The sequence below is a fragment of the Tupaia chinensis genome, unplaced genomic scaffold, assembly GCF_000334495.1.
Source record: "Tupaia chinensis unplaced genomic scaffold, TupChi_1.0 Scaffold000671_1, whole genome shotgun sequence".
NCBI lineage: Eukaryota > Metazoa > Chordata > Mammalia > Scandentia > Tupaiidae > Tupaia > Tupaia belangeri.
In genome coordinates, this window is record NW_006160193.1 from 3,250,810 (window position 1) to 3,257,555 (window position 6,746).

The 6,746-nt window shown below is 57.2% G+C and overlaps 1 long non-coding RNA gene across 1 annotated transcript; it reads right to left on the minus strand.

Annotated features, from left to right (window-relative positions):
- Positions 1 to 3,504: 3,504 nt before the first annotated feature.
- On the minus strand, positions 3,505 to 5,322 carry LOC102480346 (uncharacterized). Its single transcript, XR_336229.2, has 3 exons — positions 5,168 to 5,322; positions 3,938 to 4,041; positions 3,505 to 3,787 (listed from the first exon to the last, which is right to left on the minus strand). It is a non-coding gene; the product is annotated as an uncharacterized LOC102480346 (long non-coding RNA).
- Positions 5,323 to 6,746: the final 1,424 nt, after the last annotated feature.

Here is a 6,746-nt window from a genome sequence, read left to right on the forward strand (position 1 = left end):
CCCCCCCCCCGCCACAGTGGAGAGGCCTGGGCCTCAGGCTAGTCCTGCAGCAGACCCTGTGCGACCCGCGAGGTCCCCCCGCTTCTCAGTCTGAGGGCCGGAAGGATGGAGGTCTGGCCGTTGCCTGAGGTCCTGAGACTCTGACAGGTTTCCAATGGTTTGGGTGAGCCCCGGGCTCCCCTGGGTGCAACAGGCCCTCCCTACAAGTGGCCTCTGCTGCCCTGGGAGGGGCCACGACCCCCGGCAGCCTCCTACATGTGCTAAATGTGCCTTCCGGCCAGGCCTGCACACAGGGACAGAGCAGTGCTCACCTTCCTCACAAAGGGAGGAAGGCGTGTGCGGAGGTGCAGAGCCCCCGGGAGGAGGAAGCCCGAAACGTGGGCTCTGATCTGTGGTCACGGGCTCCTTGAGCTGAATGGAGGCAGAGGCCAGAGGAGGAAGCCGGCCAGGGAGCTGAGAGCCGGGCACATGGTCAGCCCGAGAGGGGCCCAGCTCTCTTTGATTTTAAGTGTTCTGATGTACAGGGACTCCCCCACTCCCGCCCCAAGCCTCAGGGGTTGTTCTGCCATAGCTTGAAGCCCAGAGGCCAGTATAGCAATAAGAACATGACCTTGGGAGTGTAAGAAGCCAAGGCTTGGATCTGGTCATCAGTTTGGGCGGGGGAGACCCCCTTGAGACTCAGTTTCCCCACCTACCCATCACGGAGATAGGAAATTCTGTGGGGCTAAGCAAACCTGCCGAGGTGGGGGCTGCCACCCTGTCCTCAGAGGAGCTGCCAGCTTTTCCTCGTGAGCAAAAGGTTCAGCCCCGAGCACCCAGGTGCTCCCTGCAGGGGGCTCCCGCCTCCCCTCAGCGACCCACCGGAACCCCCCCTTTCCAACAGAGGGCCATGGTGGTGGGGGTGAGATCTGGCCACGTGCTCTGCTTCAGTCCAAAAGCCACGCGCACGTGACCATCGGCAGTGGATTGATGAAATTAAGCACAGATGGCTACTTTGTTGTTGTTCTTTGAACTGACAGCTGCTGGTATAAAAATAAATTAAATTAAATTTCACATAAGTCAGACTTTTTGGTCTTGAAGCCCAGAGGCCAGTATAGCAATAAGAACATGACCTTGGGAGTGTAAGAAGCCAAGGCTTGGATCTGGTCATCAGTTTGGGCGGGGGAGACCCCCTTGAGACTCAGTTTCCCCACCTACCCATCACGGAGATAGGAAATTCTGTGGGGCTAAGCAAACCTGCCGAGGTGGGGGCTGCCACCCTGTCCTCAGAGGAGCTGCCAGCTTTTCCTCGTGAGCAAAAGGTTCAGCCCCGAGCACCCAGGTGCTCCCTGCAGGGGGCTCCCGCCTCCCCTCAGCGACCCACCGGAACCCCCCCTTTCCAACAGAGGGCCATGGTGGTGGGGGTGAGATCTGGCCACGTGCTCTGCTTCAGTCCAAAAGCCACGCGCACGTGACCATCGGCAGTGGATTGATGAAATTAAGCACAGATGGCTACTTTGTTGTTGTTCTTTGAACTGACAGCTGCTGGTATAAAAATAAATTAAATTAAATTTCACATAAGTCAGACTTTTTGGTTTTTTTTTTTTAAATGATCTAAGTTTTTCTGTGTTGTTGTCGTTAAATTGTTTTCTTTCTTTTCAACATACGGAGACAGAGAAAACTCCAGGGCAATGGAAACAAGAATTAGAAGGAGTCGGCTCCCACGTGACCTTGGGAGTTGAAGAATGTCACATGGCACCTCCCTGTAGCCCTACGTCTCTCAAAGCCATGTAGGACCGTGGAGCTGCAAGTTTCAAATCCTGGCTCCTTTGTCTGAGCTAAGTCAGGGCCAGGGTGTCAGACAGGCTGGGCTTTAATCCATACTTGGCCACCAATCAGTCATGTAACCTTAGGCGAGTCATCTAGTTCTCTGGTCTCGTTTCCCTGGCCTGTAAAAGGGACCAGCAATGCTACCCTCAGGTGGGCCATCATGCCTGACACTTAAGTGCCCAGGAATTCTTGGCTCCAAATAGGAGCATGTCCGAGAGTAAATGGAGACCTATCCCACCTGGAAGGGTTATCGCTACAGAGAAGCTAACTCACATGGAAGATTTATCATGATGGAGAGGCTAACTCACCTGGAAGGGTCATCACGATGGAGAAGCTAACCCACACAGAAGGGTTATCACAATGGAGACGCTAACCCACACAGAAGGGTTATCACAATGGAGAGGCTAACCCACACGGAAGGGTTATCACAATGGAGAGGCTAACCCACACGGAAGGGTTATCACGATGGAGAGGCTAACCCACACAGAAGGGTTATCACGATGGAGAGGCTAACCCACCTGGGAGGGTTATCACAATGGAGAGGTTAACCCACACGGAAGGGTTATCACGATGGAGAAGCTAACCCACACGGAAGGGTTATCACGATGGAGAGGCTAACCCACACAGAAGGGTTATCACGATGGAGAGGCTAACCCACCTGGGAGGGGTATCACAATGGAGAGGCTAAACCACAAAGAAGGGTTATCACGATGGAGAGGCTAACCCACCTGGGAGGGTTATCACAATGGAGAGGTTAACCCACACGGAAGGGTTATCACAATGGAGAGGCTAACCCACCTGGAAGGGTTATCACAATGGAGAGGCTAACCCACCTGGAAGGGTTATCACAATGGAGAGGCTAACCCACCTGGAAGGGTTATCACAATGGAGAAGCTAACCCACACAGAAGGGTTATCACGATGGAGAGGCTAACCCACACAGAAGGGATATGACAAAGGTACAAGGAGAGTAGCTGGGAAGAGAACTACTGCAGACCTCACAGGTGGGATATTGGACAGAGGGGTCAAATACGCAGATGCGGAGAATGGAACTGCGGCTGCCATGGGTTGGGGAGTCATCGGTCAAAGGAAACGGGGCAGATTCATAGGATGCACAATGGAGAGGCTAACCCACCTGGAAGGGTTATCACAATGGAGAGGCCTGAGGTTGACAGCACTGGGCTGTGTTAGGGGTTTTGTTAAATAAAGAGATTTTAACTACTCTTGTCACAAAAGAGGTAACTAAGCAGGACAATAGGTAGGTCGCTCTGCCTCCTGCAGTAGCCATTTCACTAGCTTCACGTATCCCATAACATCATGCTGAAAACATCAAATACATACAATAACATTTACTTAATGGTGAGAGTGTACGGGAAGAACCCTCCAGCCCCACCTGTCTCACAACAGGCTCTTCCTCGTCCCCTACCCAACCCACCTCGCCACACCCCAAGCCTCAGCAGGGCTGCTGGGTGCCACCGCATGCAGAGGAGAAGGAGGAGGCTCTCTGGGTCTGGGGCAGGTCTGGGGTCGGAGTCTGTTATCCACACAGCCCTCCAGGCTCTAGCCCTGGACCTCCCTCCCTCTTCCCCTGGCTATGCCAGGAGCAGCCCGCTCTGGGACAGCCTGGCTCCTAGCCCAGCTGACTCACCCACAGATGAGCGTCTGGCCCAGGTAGGCCAATGAGAACCTTTCCCTGGAAGTTTTCTTGTTTTTAATTGCCAGAGGGAGCCTGTAATCATGCACTCAACAAGAGACACGCAGAGAAAGCACCCCTGCCAGGGCATAAGCCGGCATGTCCTCTCTGTTTCTTCATCCAAGCCATCAAACCGTGGTGGGTAGTGTGGGATCCTGCATCCTTAAGCACAAGGTTACGTGGCTGGTCCTTCCCTGGCATTGTTCTAATAGAGAGTTGTGAGTTGTCACCACCCAGAATTCTGGGCGGTGCTTCCGATGGGCCGGAGTAGTGTGTATTGCCTGCCCTGTGGAAGAAGGTGGCCGGGAGAGAGAGGGGTTGAGGCTGGCCACTCACGAGGGACAGAGATTAGAGAGGGAGAGAGGGGCGGTGGGGCTATCAAGACCAGTTCTACCCCTCCCTGAACCCCTATCACACCCTGGAACCCCTAGCACACCGTGCTTGCAACTCAGCGGTTCAGCTTGGCTCAGGATCTCTTTCCGCCAGTGCTGGTTCCAGGGAGGTGGCTGTCACTGCGATGGAATGGCTCCATCGTCCACCCTTGACGTGCAGAGGAGAAAAGGTGCACTTGGAATAGCAGGTGGAGCTGCGGAAGCTGGAGCGCTCGGGACCCTCCCAAGGGCACAGGCTAGTCCCAGGGGGAGTATCACAGCGGCCTGCAGGTGGCGCTTTGAGAACCCAGCCTGGAGGGGCCGGGCGGCTTGGGCACAGGAAGAAGGGACGGGGCTCCCATGCAAGAGTAGCACGAGTCTGGGTGCGGAGGCCGGCCTTGCACCCACGTGTGCAGCGGGTGAACCCAAGGGTGGGAAAGAAGGCGCAGGAGGTGGGCAAGCCAGACCATGGATGTCCCAAGGGCCTGGGGGGCCAAGCGGGTGCTGCAGTCAAGGAGGCCAGAGCAGCCACACACACTGCTCTCCCTCTCCGCCCAGGCGCTGCAACCAAGTGGCCATAGTGCTTCGCGTCCTTCGGAAGGATCAGCGCTCCCAGCAGCCAGCTGATCTGAGCCGCCTGCAATCCTGCTGCACCCGGTGGGGATGCTCACTGTGTGCTAGGCCGACCCCGCCCCACGGTTCTGCTGGGGTAGCAGGGGCACTGCTGGCTCAGCCCCGTCCCCACCCCAGGGGGTCCTATTCATGCAGTAGCAGGAGCACTGCTGGCTCAGCCCCGTCCCCACCCCAGGGGGTCCTGTTCATGTGGTAGCAGGGGCACTGCAGGCTTCTGGAAGGAGCAAGGAGAGGGCCGGAGGCCAGTAGCCACTGCTGCAATAAACTGAAGGATGCCCAGTTTGTCTAGGAGGGGGAGACAGGAGAGGTTAAAGGGCACGGCACCTGGCTGAGGTGTGGAAGAGGAGACACTGGGGGTGAGTCCACGTTTACAGCTGGGGCAGAAGGCAGGATGGGGTTTGGGCAGATGCCAGCTCTGCAGTTCACCTCTGACCCCTCCAGGAGCCGTGTTTCCGATCCAGCCTCCAGGACGAGGCTCGAGGCCACTGTCCCCGGGAGCAATTCTCCCAGTCCTTCCTGGCCAGAGGAGCCAGGGCAGCCCACCGATGGAAGTGACTACATGCTTTAAGATCGGGAAGCAAAGTGCGTTTCCCCAGAGGATGGGCTCCCCCGTCCCCAGGAACACCTTTCTGAGAATCTGTAAGTATGACTGGGACACACACCTGGCTTTGGACAGCCCTCGCCTCACTGGGCCTCTGGTTGGCATCTGTCTTTGTCACCTTGGACTGGAGCTTAGAACCACAGGGGCGTCTCTCACAGCTGTGGGGCTGGAATCGCACTGTGAGGTGCCGGCAGACTCCCTGCTCCGTGAGGGCCTGCCCTCTGGTTCATAGCCAGCCCTCCTCTCACTGTGACCTCACATGGGAGAAGGGACAGGGAGCTCTGAGTCACTTTCCTACGGACACTAATCCCAGTCGCCAGGGCTCTACCCTCATGGCCCGGGGCCTCCCAAGGCCCTGCCTCCTTACCTATCACCCGGAGGGTTGATTTCACCACCCGGATGCTAGGAAACCCCTCCCATCCTGGCAGCACCCACTAAGCAAGGCGGATGGAGGTGAGCAGCGGCTTTAGATTTGTTGCGCTTTGCTTTGTTTTATAAGCGAGCGAGCATTTGCACACAGGAGGGAGAGATGGGAGGCATTTTTGACAGTCTCTCCACATCGAGGCCTCTTGCCTCAGCTTCCCAGTCAGCTAGAGCCACGCCGGGCCTGCCGGGAACTGAACCTGTACCTCCCATGTGGCCTCAGCCACGGCGCAGCAGTGCCCTCCCGCTTGTGCCCTGCAGCTGAGCCAATGGGTCTGTTTTCTAAGCAGCTGACCCTCACTCAAATGCCCACCACCTTTATATACCCAGTCCCTGCTCCAGGAGTGAGGGGTGACAGGAAGCAGCTTGCTGTCGCTCAAAGCTCCCTGTCTAGAAGACAGTTTTGTCGGATCCCCCCTAGCCGGCCTGGGCAACCCAGAGGATGGGCAAAAGGGGGGCAGTCAGGACTCCTGGGATCTAAGAGTAGAAGCGGGAGAGCGGTGGCGAGGGGGCAGAGCGTCCACGAGAGCACAGCCCCATTCTGACTGGGCGTCCAGAGTTACAGATTCCTTGGGTGTGGCCGCCCGAGGAACTGCAGTGCTGACCCCAAATCCTGTGGCCCAGGGGCCTGAGGAAGCAGGGTGCAGGGCTCCTGCCTGAGGCTCCTGACAACCAAAGCTTGAGCAGAGGTAGCCCCACATCAGACAGGACAGTAGGGACAGCTCAAGCCACCAGGAGGAGCGCACTGAGCAGACACAGGCTCTGTCCAAGTGGGCGGAGGAGGAGGGCACCAAGGAACGCCCCTCCCGGAAGGCCTGGTCAGTTCTGGGGAAAGAGGAGCACGGCTCAGGAGGGCAGTCCCCAATCTGCGGTCAAGGAGCTCCTGCCATTTCATTAGGAGAACGAGGGGCACGACCTCGCTGGCATTCTGAACCAGCAAGGCCGTCCTTACTAGTTTTGCACAACGCAGGAAACAAAGTGCTCTTGCTGAAGGAACCCGGAACACCTATTGCTGCACCCACCCCTGGCCATCTGCCTTCAGTAAGGTGGTCCCCAGATCCACAGTGCTAGAGGCCCCTGAACCCAGAGAGCTGCCCCACACTCTCCACCCACTCTCAAACCCCATTTTCAGGGGAACCCAGAAAGCACCTGGAGTGGAAGTCAGAAAAGCATGGCTGCCACGCCTGCTCCGCCCCCACGCGGGCTCAGTGGCCTGC